Source organism: Juglans regia, chromosome 14 (genome assembly GCF_001411555.2).
Source record: "Juglans regia cultivar Chandler chromosome 14, Walnut 2.0, whole genome shotgun sequence".
Taxonomy (NCBI): domain Eukaryota; kingdom Viridiplantae; phylum Streptophyta; class Magnoliopsida; order Fagales; family Juglandaceae; genus Juglans; species Juglans regia.
The window spans coordinates 13,988,897-14,003,773 of NC_049914.1; positions in this window are offsets into that span (position 1 = coordinate 13,988,897).

A 14,877-nucleotide genomic window follows, 5' to 3' on the forward strand; every position below is an offset into this window, starting at 1 on the left:
AAATAAATTGAAATTGAAATTGAAATTGAAATTGAAATTCAGTTTTATTAAAGTGACATGTCTGGATTGGTTGATTGTAAAATAATTATAGGTATATCATTACCTTAAAAAAACAGTCAATGTCTATTACAATGGAGGAGTTCTTTTTTTTTTTTTGGGCCAAAAAGGAGGGCGGCACCTCCGACACTTTATTAAAAAAAGGCCTCACTTATGGCAGAGGAAAACCTTTTACATTCAAAATCAAAACAAAAACACAAACCGACCAACCCAAAAGCCAAATAACCACATAAACAAACTTACAATCTAACATGCGGCAATCCCTCTTTATCCAACCTGAGCATACCTTTCAACTTACGTGGCAAAGCAATAAACTCCAAAAAAGTGTTATTGTAACCTTCCTCACCCCTATGAGCGAGGAAATTAGCCACAGTATTACCTTCGCAAAACTGATGACTAATGATGAAATGCACGTCTCTTAACAACTTCAACAAATCATCCCAATAATCCCAAAGATACCACGTTGTACACTTTCGACTACTCAACCAATTAACAATCAACTTGGAATCACTTTCAATAATAATCTGATTAAAACCCAAATCTTTACATAAAGATAAACTAACTATTAACACCCTTCATTCAGCCTCATTATTAGTACCATAACCAAAATAAGAAGAGAAAACACCTTTGAAATTACCTCTCTCATCACGAACGATCCCTCATCCACCACAAGTACCCGGGTTCCCCTGGCAACACCCATCTACATTCAACTTAATCCACCCATCAGCCGGTTTCCTCCAATATATCAGTTTCGGACCAGGCCTTACACGATCCACATATGGCACTTCAAGCGCACGAAGGATAGCCTCATCTCTTGTAGACATAGGCCATTGTTTCACCATAATAGATGAAATCTTCCGTATCCACACTTTAACTGCCAACCAAACACCTGACGCCGATTCAACTGAATTTTCCATTCAAGCCTTGCATCTACGCGTCCAGAGATGCCAAGTAATAATAGATGGGATAATTCCGAGAAGAATGCCCCTGTGACTCGACTTCTTAGACGTACTGAACCACTGCATCACCGTTGCCTACCATGGCATACCAGGAACATGGTTAAGTCCCAGCGCAATGGCTACTGTCTTCCATGCATTCGCATCAATGCTCCCAGTGCACATCATATGATTTAAATCTTCCGAGTAGCCTTGAGTGCAGCAGTTACACCGAGAGGCCAAAGGTATTCCAAGAGATTGTACCTGAGAGTTCAACGCTAGCCCATTAAACCTGGCTTTCCACATGCACACAAAAATTTTCTTCGGAAGAAGGTGATTCCAAATCCAGTCCATGCCCAGCTGGTCTGTCCCTCTGACACGAATTAGTTCCCACACTGAGGCCGATGTAAACTCCCCCTTATCAGCATATTTCCATACGGTAATATCATTTCCCATCTTTCCAACCACAATGCCACGCATAATCTCCTCTATTTTTTCTAAACCAACTAGATCCAGAAGCCGATTCTCATCCCAGGTTCCATCAACCCATGCCTCTTTTATTTTAATCTCAGTCTGCCCAGTGTCCCTACTATCACACAACAACCCACTTGCCAGCCAACGATCATACCAGAACGAAGAGTTGCCCTCTCTCACCTTCACTATGACATTCTCTATGACCTCAGGAAAAATCTTCATAATGGACTTCCAGAATCGGGAGGAATTACCTCTAGCCTCAGCAAGATAAATATGTCCGTGTTTCACATATTTCGCTCGAAAAAACTTGGTCCATAGATTATCAACAGTTAACAATCTCCATGCAAATTTCATGTGAAGGGACTTCTGCACATCATGGAAGTTTCTAATGCCAAGTCCCCCTTCCTTGTAAGGTTTGCATATTCGATCTCAAGCGCACCATTTCATCATCAGCTTCCCATTCAATTCTCCCCAAAAAACGTAGAGATAAAGAGTATAGTTTTTTGAAAACCTTCAGAGGCACATTTAGAACCGCCAACAAGTGTGTAGCCATACATGATAACACATGTTTCATGAGCGTAAGCCTACCACCTTGAGAAAGTAAATGTAATTTCCAGCCAGCTAATTTCCTCTGAATCTTCTCAATAAGTGGTTCCAAATCTCTTGAGGTAAGACGTCCTTCAACTAGAGGGACCCCCAAGTATGTGACCGGGAACTTTCCTTCCACAAAACCGGTTGATCTCACAAGATTACGACGCCATACAGAATTAATGGTCTTGGAGAAAAAGAAAGTCGATTTTTCCTTACTGATTAATTGCCCAGACCAATTTTCATAAACCTCCAAGGTTTTTATAAGCCTACTTACTGATCTCTTGCCACCATTCACAAAAACTAATAGATCATCTGCATACAGTAAATGTGTGACAAGAGGCGCACCCATAGGATGCGAAAAACAACCAATTCGACCCTCTTCAAAATTCTTGCGAAGTAATCTTGACAACACCTCCTCCATCATAATAAATAAATATGGAGAAAGCGGATCACCTTATCTTAGACCCCGAGTCGGTTGAAAGAAACCCTTGCAAGTCCCATTCATTATAATGGAAACCAAGGGGTTTGAACACACTCCCTTACAAGATTACAAACCTGATGAGAAAAGCCAAAAGAGGTTAACACATTTAACAAAAATTGCCAATTTACGCGATCATAAGCTTTGGCCATATCAATCTTCACCATAATGTCACCACCCTTTGTTTTCTTATTCAGAGAGTGAACCAATTCCTGAGCCAAAGTGATGTTTTCAAAGATACTACGGCCTGGAATAAATGCTCCTTGTTCATGAGATATCAAAGGAGCTAAATAAGGTGCCATCCTTTGCACTAAAACCTTTGAAAAAATCTTATACACAACTGAACAAAGGTTGATAGGACGGAACTTGTCAAAACTTTTGGATCCTCTACCTTCGGAATCAAAACCAGATAAGATGCCGTGTAAAATCTAGGTAAAGAAGAACCTGAAAAAAAACTCCTTAGCTGCCTCGACAACATCGTCTTTGATCAAATCCCAGAAACCTAAATAGAAACCAGAGCCAAAGCCATCCGGTCCAGGCGAGCTCTCTTTCGGTATTGATTTCAACGCAGATAAAATCTCAGTTTCAGACTGAGCTTTAGAAAGATCTAAATTGTTTTCCTTAGAGATGGAGCACTGTATAAGAGGTGCAAGATCCACCTGTTCAATGGTAGAATCATTAGAAAGATAGTTCTGAAAATAAATTAAAGCTTCTTGATGGACCTGCTCCGGCGAGTTCAAAGTGACACCATTCTCTAGCCTCATGCTCTGAATGACTTTATTTTTCCTCCTTTGATTGACAACTACATGGAAGAATTTTCCATTCTGGTCACCCTCTAAAAGCCACCTCTTTTTTGCCAATTGAGAGAGTCTAGATTCTTCACGTTGTTCCCATGTATCTAGTTCAAGTTTAGTCACCAAAAAATCACATTCAACCTCATTGTCATATCCACCTTGTAACCGACTCTCTAAGACCTCCAACCTCTCTTCTAATTCTTTAATGTTCTGCCCCACATGCCCAAATACTTGTTTAATCCAAGCTCTAAGCTCAAGCTTTGTTTTTTTCAACTTTTCCGCCAACCTTACAAGACCCACAGCTGTAGTAGGTTTCTTCCATACATCTTCCACACATAGCAAAAAATCAGCATGAGATACCCACATATTTTGAAAGCGAAAAGGATGCGGGCCATAGCTAACCATTGGTCTTTTGGTATGAATGATCATAGGACAATGATCCGATGTTTTCCAATGAAGATATTCAAAGTACGCTGAATGAAACTTATTTGCAAATTGGGTGTTAATCAGTACTCTATCCAGCCTAGCCCAACTTCGAGTCTGTCCCTCATGGCCATTGCACCACGACAGTCTGCATCCCACAACCTGAAGGTCCACTAAACCACACTGGTCAATACAATTATTAAAATCCGCCATAGAAGCTAGTGGCCTTGGATTCCCCCCTACTCTTTCTCTATCTTCTCGAATAATATTGAAATCCCCTACCACCATCCAAGGGAACCCATTGGCATCAACCTCCTTTAAAGACTGTCAAAGCATTCTACGGTCCACGCTGTGACATTTCGCATAGATAAAAGAGACGAGTATCTTCTCTTCACCCAAACGAAACCACCCAGAAAGTAGTTGATTAGTCATAGACGACATTTCCCACTCACAATCGTCACTCTAGAAAATCCATATTTTACCATCAACTTCTGCATTAGAGCAAAAATTCGGTAACCCCATCATACACGCCAAGTGACTCATTTTGTCTACCTCAACAAAAGGCTCTTGAATCCCAACAATAGATACACCATACTTTCTCACTAAACTTTTTAAACAATTCCTGGAACTACCCAACCCGCGCAAATTCCACACCAAAATTTTATCAATCATAAATTAAGTTTAGAGGGTCGGGATAGAACTCGTTGTGATTGTCTCACTGCCGCTTTCTTTGCTTCCGTCATGCGTCTGGGCTGACTACACTCCGGATCAGAATTATACAACTTTTGTCGAACCAGAGCACTAGGAACACCATCATCCTCAGGATCTGAAATTGAAACTGTTTGTTCCTTCTCCACAATAATAACATTGTCCACTGACCTTTGGGTTCTGCATTCCAACTCAAGTATTTTGGAGACCAAATCTGTATGACCCTCCTCAAGAAAATCTCTACTCAGGCCCTCACCCATACCCAACAACTCAACAGTAGGACTTCCAATGTCAACCTGCACTTCATGATTTCCTCCCTCTCTTCCATGCATAATAACCGAGTGTAATATTTCTGGATCATCAGGATACTCTTCAACGTAGTATTCCTTCATAGCAGAATCCCTGCCCTACATCTCCATAGCCCCAACCGCACCCAAGTCCATTTGTTGTTCTGTCACATGCTCTTTATCCTCCTCCTGCGCAACCCCATCAACAACTTCAACCTCAACCAAAGACATAGCTTGGTCCGTCATGTGTTCCTTCTCGCCCTCCTTCTCAATCCCATCCAAAATCCCATCCGCTTCCAAGGCAACTTTCTCCTTCTCACCCTCCTGCTCACTGGTTTCTTCTTTTTCACTAGTTTTTCCTTTCCCTCCTCGATGGTTCTTATTCTGCACACGGTTATTTGTCCCCCCTCCTATCTTGCGCTGCGTCTCTCCCATACAGCAAACCACTTTTGTATGCCCTTGTCTACAACACTTAGTGCAGTAAAAACCAATTTTTTCATATCGTGCTTCCTGCCAAATTGTTCAGTTTGTTGATATGACAATCGGAAATCCTTTGATCGGTTCCTCCTTTAGATCCACTTCTACACACAAACGTGCTCCCGTAGCCCTTGTTTTATTCAGTGTTGCATTGTCTGTACCCAAGTAGTGGCCAAATCTCGTGGCTAAGATCTGTAGGCAATCGGCTCTGTACATATGAAGAGGCAAACCTGGGAGGAATATCCATTGGGCCGCCAGAGATGATTCCACATGAAGATCAAACTCCTTTGTCCATCTGAATAACCTAAACACACACCCATCAATCACCCGACCCTCTCTTGCCCAAGCATGCACGAAATCACGTTCGGATTGCAGTTGTATTAGCACATGAAATTCATCCATAAAGCTGATAAGCCAATAAACCCCATGACTTAATCACGTTCAACCGAATCTTATCAATGGATGGCCTGTAATGTGAGAACTTTAACACCAATGCAAAGCGGAAATCATCCGCTGCTTTTGTCATCTCAGACTCCGTAAAAACAAAACCTGGTTCACCATTCATGTCTACCGGATATCGCATAGAAAGCTTGAAGGATACTGTAGGCTTTCTCATCACAGCTTGCACAAAAGATTTCGTACCATGATCTCCCTTATCAAAACCCCCCGACGGCGTAGAGGACACCGGTGGGGGTGAGGGCGCCGTCATTGGCTAACCCTAGCGTTGAAATCAAAAAAGATTTTCGAAAGGAGACTTCTAGAATCTCAGAGCAAAAAATACTAGTTAAAACATCTAAAGACAATAGCTTACAATGGAGGAGTTAGTATATCATTACGTTAGAAAAATAGTCAATGTGAATTGCAATGGAGGAATTTATGGGTGGAGAAGTATTTGATGATACAGAGAGAGACATAGCAACATTCAGAAATTTGGCCCAAAGCGATGCAAGATGAGACAGAGAAAGACAGCATCTGGATAAACTGGCAACCCAGCCTCAAAAGCTAAGATACTTGGGATAAGCTACTCCTTAAAAAAGAAACGATTTGGTAAAGAAATGTGGGTTATGAGTGCTGCCATGCGCTTTACGTTCCAAATCTCAAAGTATCAAATTGGTTTGGATGCTAAAGTGATCTCAAATTATCTTAAATCATATAGTTTCGTACGGATGAATATACTCTTAATTCAAATACACAATTTATTTTATCTGCAATAATCTCATTTTTTAATCTTAATTCAGCACTGTTCAATGATGAGATTTTTATTATGCAAAATAATACTATAACGCCTAAGTTTTGTCTATGTATTATATTTTATTTTTTAATTTTTTTATTTAATGATTAAGGAAGTGACTATTAATTTATGAAAAATAATATTTGTAATCATAGAGTGAGCAAGTACTGTGTATTATTTTTGAAAAAAATTAATAAATATGAGATTCACATGAAAAAACTAATTTTTTAATAATGAACCACATTCTTTTTTAAAATGAGTACGCGGTATTTGCACAATCCATAACTATATCTAACATTATTAAAAAAAAAATAGAATTTGCACTAGAGGAATACCAAGTGGACAAACTTAAGTGGCATAGTAGCACTACCTTTTTATTATTATTTAATTACTATAATAACAAATCAACCATAAATAGGACTTATTCCTTTTTTAACTTCTTATAAAAAATTAAAAATATTGTATTATATTTTATACATTCAAATACATCTCAATAATCAATATGATCCGTAAAATTCACTTAAACACCTTAACTTATTATTATTTACGTATAAACTCAAACGATAGGAGATATTCTTAACATTTAACACGGAGCAGGTTTTGACTTTTCAAACAAGCCACGTAGACGGCTGATGGGGAAGTGAAGGGTGAAGGGATGGTAAATAAGAGCACTCTTATTGGATTAGTTAAAAGCTAAATTCTCATAGAATTTAACTATTGAACCATAAAATATATCACATTGGAATAGCTATATTCTATTTGGAATATAGCTACAGTAACTTCTAAAGTTATTTCCAAATTTGAAAGACACTGTTCATTCATCAAATCTATTTTATATAATTTGTTTCTCTCTCCCAAGGTCTCCATCAATGTCTTTCTAGTTTCTATGTTTAATCCATAATTTAATTAGAATATAATTACTAATTAATATATAATATTATGAATAATAAAATTTGATAAAATAAAATAATTTCATAATTAAAAAATTAAAATATTTTTGAAATTGATATATTAATTTGAGTTAGTGATATATTAATTTAATAAGAATATGATTATTAATTAATATATAATAGGTAGAATAGTAAAATATGATAAAATAAAATAAATTAATAATTAAAAAAATTAAATATTTTTGAAATTATTAGTTATTAGTTATTATATAATAAATAAATGTATAATCTAATATGAAGATTTGATGTGAATAATTAAAATCAAATTCATCTTATATTATTTTATTATTATATAGTGAAAAAATAGCTATTCCAATATGGAGATTTATGTGAATGGAATAACTAAAAGTTAAATTTCTCTTACATTTATAAAATATATCCTTTAAATTTAGTTAATCCAATGAGAGTACTCTAAATTGATTCCTTTTTATAAATGAAAAAAATCCATAATCAATGTGGTGTTGATCAAGCCGTTACATCCTTAAATGAAGAGCTGAGACATGATCTTCTCGTTATAGGGTACAATGAGCTCACTCGTATCAGCTTAGAAATTCTAAAAATTAAAATAAATCAATTTTAAAAAATTAAAAAAAAAATAGTAAATCCCACGGGTGGTTCAGCCAGCCCACATGAGGTGGCTGGCAGCCATCCAACACTGGGAAGGAGTCTAATCTGCAGTAATCGACTGCACTAATTCAGTGCCAAAGGCCCAATGCAGATCCAGTGCCTCCCCATTGTCGAATGGCAGAAAATTTCCAAACCATCAGACATGGTGGAGGCAACCACCAATGCTGGTGGCTGCTTAATTGGAAGGTGCAAAATTATACAAAGTGCTGGCAGCAGCTATACCCTTTTTTAATTGTTAGCAATGGCCGGACAAAGATCGTCCCCATTATGTGAATCACTTAGGCGACTTAGGCCTCATATAGATAATGAGATAAGATGAGATAAAATGAGATGGTATATAAATAATAGTGAAATAGTTTGAATTAATATGTTTTATAAGATTTTGGCATGGGAGAATGAAAAAATTGAATAAAAATATTATAAAATTAAAATATAATTTTTTTAATATAATTTTTGTTTTGAGATTTGAAAAAAATGAATTCTTTTTATATTTTTTTTAAATTTTAGGAAAATTGTAATGATTAGATAATTATTAGATTAAAAGGTTAAAGATTTAAAATTGAAAAGAATTTGTATTTGTGGTATTTAAATATTAAGATAAGATGTGATAAGTTGAGAGAACTTTACTATCTTAAACAGATCTAAGATTTGAGATTTCTACCATTTAACACTAAATGTATACCATCCATTTCACTTAAAATGGAGAAGTTCCTATACCACTATGACACCCTGAAAATAAAGGTTTTTTTTTTTTTTGTATATAGTCCATTGTATGAAATTTTTAAAAAAATTGGCTTCATCAAAATTATAATTCATCATCATATGGTTGACAAATTGCTAAAAAAAATTAACTTATTTGACTTACATCTATTTATTATTATATACTATGTATGAAAAATAAAATAGAGTAGTGTTACATGTACTTATAATTTTTACTTATATTTTTACTTATGAGACTCATTTTATTAGTTTTGTTTTGAAATTAATTTCATAATTTTTAACATATCAATAACTGACATGTGGAAAAGTAAATTTTTCATAAGTTTTTCTTGAATACAAATATAACACCCCCTTCCCATAGGATAGAAATATTACTAACATCCATAACATAATACCTAGTAAAGAGATTTATATCATGAAATAACTCATTTATTGAAAAGCATCAAAATATTAAAATTGAATTGAATATTATTGTTTCGAAAACTGAACGTAAAGTAGAAAAACATAAACTAATCCTATGAATGACATAAAAGAAATCTAATTCTTGTGTGAATATCACTTATTCCTTCCTAATTCTTTGTACTAAATCTACTCATTGCCATCCAGTTCTGTGTCATCATAATCACTATCTGTGAGAATTAAACATAGAAGAAAACAAGAAGACAAACAAAAATAAGTCGAATACTCAGTAAGTAGCACATCATACCGTAAAATATAATTTGGCCTAGAATGAACTTAATTTCTGAAGACTCTTCACAACATACATACAACATCACATATTTATAGTCATATATGTAACATAACTTTCTGAAAAACTTTATGTACATACATATATCGTCACAAATTCATATAGCATACGTATTCATCATTAACATGAGCAGAAGCATACATAATCATGACAAACATGTAACGTGAATGTATAATAACTTGTTTATCTTGTCTTAACATAAAGTGAAACACGCTTGAGTCTGTGTTTCACTTAACTGGCATAACATGGAGTGAAACATTCTTGAGTTTGTGTTTCACGTAACTAGCATAACATGGAACAAAACATGCTTAAGTTTGTGTTTCACTTAACTTGTGGTTAACCACACTTGAGTGCACTATCTTAAAACTTCTTATCTTTCTTAATGCATGAGAATTTATTAGGCTTCATGAACTTTTCTAACATGGCATATACTTGTTCATGACATAACATAACATGACATATTCTTGTATATAGCATAGCATAACATGACATTTTCTTGTACATGACATAACATAACATAACATGATATGAACATTTTCTGACATTCCATGGTATACATGATTTAAGTATTACATGCACATGACATATATGATCTAAGTACTACATAAACATGGCATACATAATCTGGCTATTTTATTACATGGCATACTTGACTTGAGTTACTACATGAACATCTCATGACTTCCATGTGGTTTTAGTAACATTCAATCCATCAAACAACAAATTCATTCATTCAAGCATAATCTCATATTTCATCAAAGATCGTGAAATGAATCTAACATTGACTTGTCTCTTAGCATAGTGTAGATAATCATTATAAGCACATCATATTTTCATACATAACAATAATATTCACAGTACACATGCATTTATATAATCATATTATTTACCTCTTAGCGCTACTTTCTGATTTCTAATTTGTAGCGTGTTACCTATACGAGGTACTCGGCGTTACTAATTTTCTAGACAAACGTGTTGTGGTTGTTTACATGATTAAAACAAAATTAAAATTTTAACATAGTAGTTGTCTTGTTTCCTTGCAAAATAAATAAATGCTTGTAATATATAGTTAATCGTGACTAAATAATTTAGTAGTGTAATTGGATTTTTTTGTGAAATACGAGCTCAGAATAAACATCAGGCCCACATTGATTTAGCCCACTCAGAAAGTAAGGAGGCATTTGACCAATTGGGCTTAAGGCCCAAGGCCCATTCCTAGATTAAGGACAGGTTTGGAGCACAAAACAAAATGTAAAATTCTCATCTCATCTTAGCATTACACATTTTTCAAATCCCCATACAAAATATAATAAACAATTTAACTTTTTCAAATCCTAAAATAATAATAATATTAAAACATAATATTTTAAACTTCAAAACAAAACAAAAAATTCTCATCTCACCTCCAAACCTGTCCTAAGAGGTAGAAGCTTTCTCTGGAAGGCACAAGGCCATGACACAGATAACTCCTGATTATGGGAGGGAGTCATGCGATAACAAGGGACTCACCGAGGGAAGGAGGCTGAAGTGACGGTGGCTTTGGGGTGGCTGGAAGTGACCGCCGATGTGATTAGGTCCTCTGGCAGTGGTGCGACGTAAGATAGAGAGTGAGGGAGTTAGATTGAGAACTAAAAATCACAGGAAGATATAGAGATCTCGTCGAGGACTTACTAAAAAGGAGTGGGTTCAACGAGGTTGGGTTGGTCGGCGATTTCTTGGCAGCCGAGGTACTACTTTGACGTTCTAGGGTGGTCGGCGGTGGCTGGGCAGAGTATTAAGCTTATGCGAAAGTGAGGTCTTTCTCAAGATATTTTTGTGTGTTTAAATTAGAGAATTTTCGTGGAATTTTATAAACGATGGGGAGACGAGTGGCGTGAGTCCTCAGGAGGTATGCTAGTGTTTGAAGTTGGCTACACTTAGGAAATTATTCCTACGAGGATATTGATTCTGAGATGATTTTTGAAGAGTTTGAGTTGGAGTTGGTTTCAAACTAGGAACCTAATGGATAAACTATATGAAGGTTTCGATAGGGAAGGATCACTATTTTAATCAATCTGTTAGCATATTTCTTAAAATGATAATAAAAATAAAATAAATAAATATAAAATATAAAACTAGTTTTAAGCTCTAAATTTGGACCCGTATGTTACAACAAATAGCATTTTTCAATAAAATAATTAGTCTAGTGTATACTGTGGAACAATTTTTTTTATTTAGGCTTCTTCTCCAATGAATTTTAATCATATTAAAATGTTTTTGTTCTAATTGTTTCTTAATACAGTTGGATTTAGACACTTAAAATGGGAGTTGATTTCGTATTTGTGCTTTTTAGAGTTTTGGACTTGATCGGCTTAAAAATATACATATTTTATGTTGTTTTTAATAAAATGCAAATATTGTTTATATTTTTTTTAAGGAAATTGTCATCATTTATTTATCAGAGAAACTTACATCTAGGGGTGTAATCTGTCCGGTCCGGTCTGGTTTTGGACAAAATTTAAACCAGTATGCACTGATTTTATATTTTTCAAAACCGATTACGCACGGGTTATCCTCCTAAACCGATATTTCTGGCTTGACCGATTTCCGGTTTGGTCCGGTTTTTTAGTTTTAATAACATGCAAATTTCTCATAAAAAAATTGCTTTAAAAAGTATTTTTATTAAAAATCTTCTTTATAAAAAAAATCTATTGTGTAATAAAAATTCTACTATAAAAAATCTGCTTTATAAAAAAAATCTGTTATGTAAAAAAAGTTCTTCTATTAAAAAGTTGCTATAAAACAAAAATTGAAACAAGAAATCTGTTGTAAAAAAAAAAAAAAAAAAATCTGCTATAAGCCTATAAATATGATTGCTACAAAAAACTGAAAAAAAAATCTGCAACAAAAAGAAAATTTTGCTATGAAATAAAATAAATCCAAAAATCTAAATTACAAATCCAAAAGTCCAACAAATTATAAGTCCAATACTATATGTTATACATTATGGAATATATATTATATATTATATATTAATATATTGATACTAAATTATTACTAATATTTTATAATATTCTAATAATGATATTAATACTATATAATAATATATGGTTATAGTGATAATTATATAATATCTTATATATAATTAAAATTTATATTATTATATATAGTATAAAAAATATTATATATAATATTAAAAAAATTAATATAAATATACATTATAGTGAACCGGTCCGGTCTGGTCCTAAAAATCATAGAATCAGAACGGGAGCAATTCCGGCCGGTTTTGGAATTTTAGAAACCGGTTCTAGATCGGACCGATTTTCTGGTTAAAATTTACACCTTTACTTACATCCATGAGTGAATACATTCTGAGATAACTCCATATCAAACATGACATCATAAACCAAAATGATGTATCTGGAGTTTCACCAATACACTATTTCTTTTTGTGACTGATTTGATCTTCACTATTGCTGATACTCTTTATAGACAAAAGTCCAAGAGACAACACTCTTTGTCTAAACAGTGACTCAACCTTACTATTCATAGATAGAGAGGACTTAACCTCTATAGACAAACGTCAGAGAGACAAACTCTGCTTTTTATTTTAATTAACAATAAGAAAATAAAAAAAAAGAAATCAATAAGATAAATGCGAAAAATGACGAATTATAGTTTGAACCAACTCTAATAGACTTCGGAATCTGTGACGGTTCGTGAAGGTAATACACATGTCTCTTTTCAGTCACAAAGGTCAAATTTGAAATGTCTGATGGTGGCGAGTCTGGTGATCTAGTGCGTATGTTGAGAAGAGTTGTCAAAAAGGATGGCATGTGATGACCACACGCAGATGTGGGAGGTGTGTGAGAACCACGCACGGTGATTTCGCAAAACCACCACTTTCCTCCGAACAATTTTAGACCTGTGAATCTGCTTGTACCGCGCGTGTCTCTTGGGAGTTACTAAAAAGCTGTAGACCTATCCTTCTTAGCCTTGAAGAAAACAAAATAAAACTAAGCACAAGAAATCTTGATAGATAAGGTAAGTGAATGAAGGAATGAGAGAATAAGAGGGAGGAGGAGGAAGCTGAAGCTCCTCCCCTTCTGACAAAAATTAAATCTGGAACCCTTGATTTTTTATGAGAGAGAGGGGGAAGGGAGTGCATATGATTTTATTATGAAGTGATCTTTATTATATATTGTTTATATTTTAAAACTTGTAAAGAGAAACTAGATAATAGTTTCATCTTCGAAGATAAAACATTTTCACCCAAATTTAGACACTATTATTTCCTACTTTTTTTTTTCGACTCGAAATAGGGTAATAGATTGTTGGTCTCAACCCCATTTCGCCTCCAGAACAAGAAATTCTGGTTGTCCCTTGCAACTTTAGTAAATTTAACGAAAAATTGATGGAATGATAGTATGATACTATTGTGAAAGTATAGAAATCGAAGGAGTAAAGCATTAAAAAGTTAGAAATTGATAGATATTTTCTATATATAAGTTGTGTATAAAATTAATTACATATTTATTTTACATTTAACCCAAAAAATAATAGCACGACACGATCAATAATTTACAGCTTTGATCCACATGTTGTGTCGGGATATCAGTTAAAGAGTCATGTCCATTGATGTCGGTTAAAAACTCATTCCACACAATACAAAACACCATTACCATCAATGAAAGACTCACACCAAAGGTTTCGAGCTCATTGCACTTGCGCAACATGTTTGGATGTTGAGAAGCAGAGAAAAAGTTTGATTTTTTTTTTTTTTTAATATTGAGATCAAGCTTATGATTTTTTTTTAATAAAATTTGCAGTTTCAAAGGAGCAAAAGTTCAAAAATCAAAGGAGTAAGACATTAAAAAGTTTAATTTATAGAGTTTTACATTTAATCTTTTGAGCCAGCCCACCAAAAAATTCCATCTCAATTCCCCTTTACTAGAGAATCCATGAATTTCGAACACCTACAATAGCAACAGGGATGAGACCTTTATGGTATTCTTTGTTGGACTAACTCGTCCTAATCAATAAGTGGGAGAGGGGCGAAGAAACTCGATCAACTACTAAAGATAGTCGGAGACGAGCAATGGATGAGCAAGGGCTAGGGATGTACTCAACGATTAAAGGCACTTTCAAAACTACTAGAAATCTCTCTTTGTAGCCTCTCCAGCCAAAGCCTTGATAACCCATTTATCTCTGTTTTGAGTTTTTTTCGAGATTATTTTTATTGCTTTCCGAGTATAGAACGAAGATAGGCTGGTTTATTACCTTCCAGCCACTCACGACTAATACGTGCCGGTCCACAAGATTCCTCGATAGCTGATCCTTCGACCTATAAGAGAAGATGATAAAAAAGAACAGCACATGTGGCTCAAGCGTGGCTCAA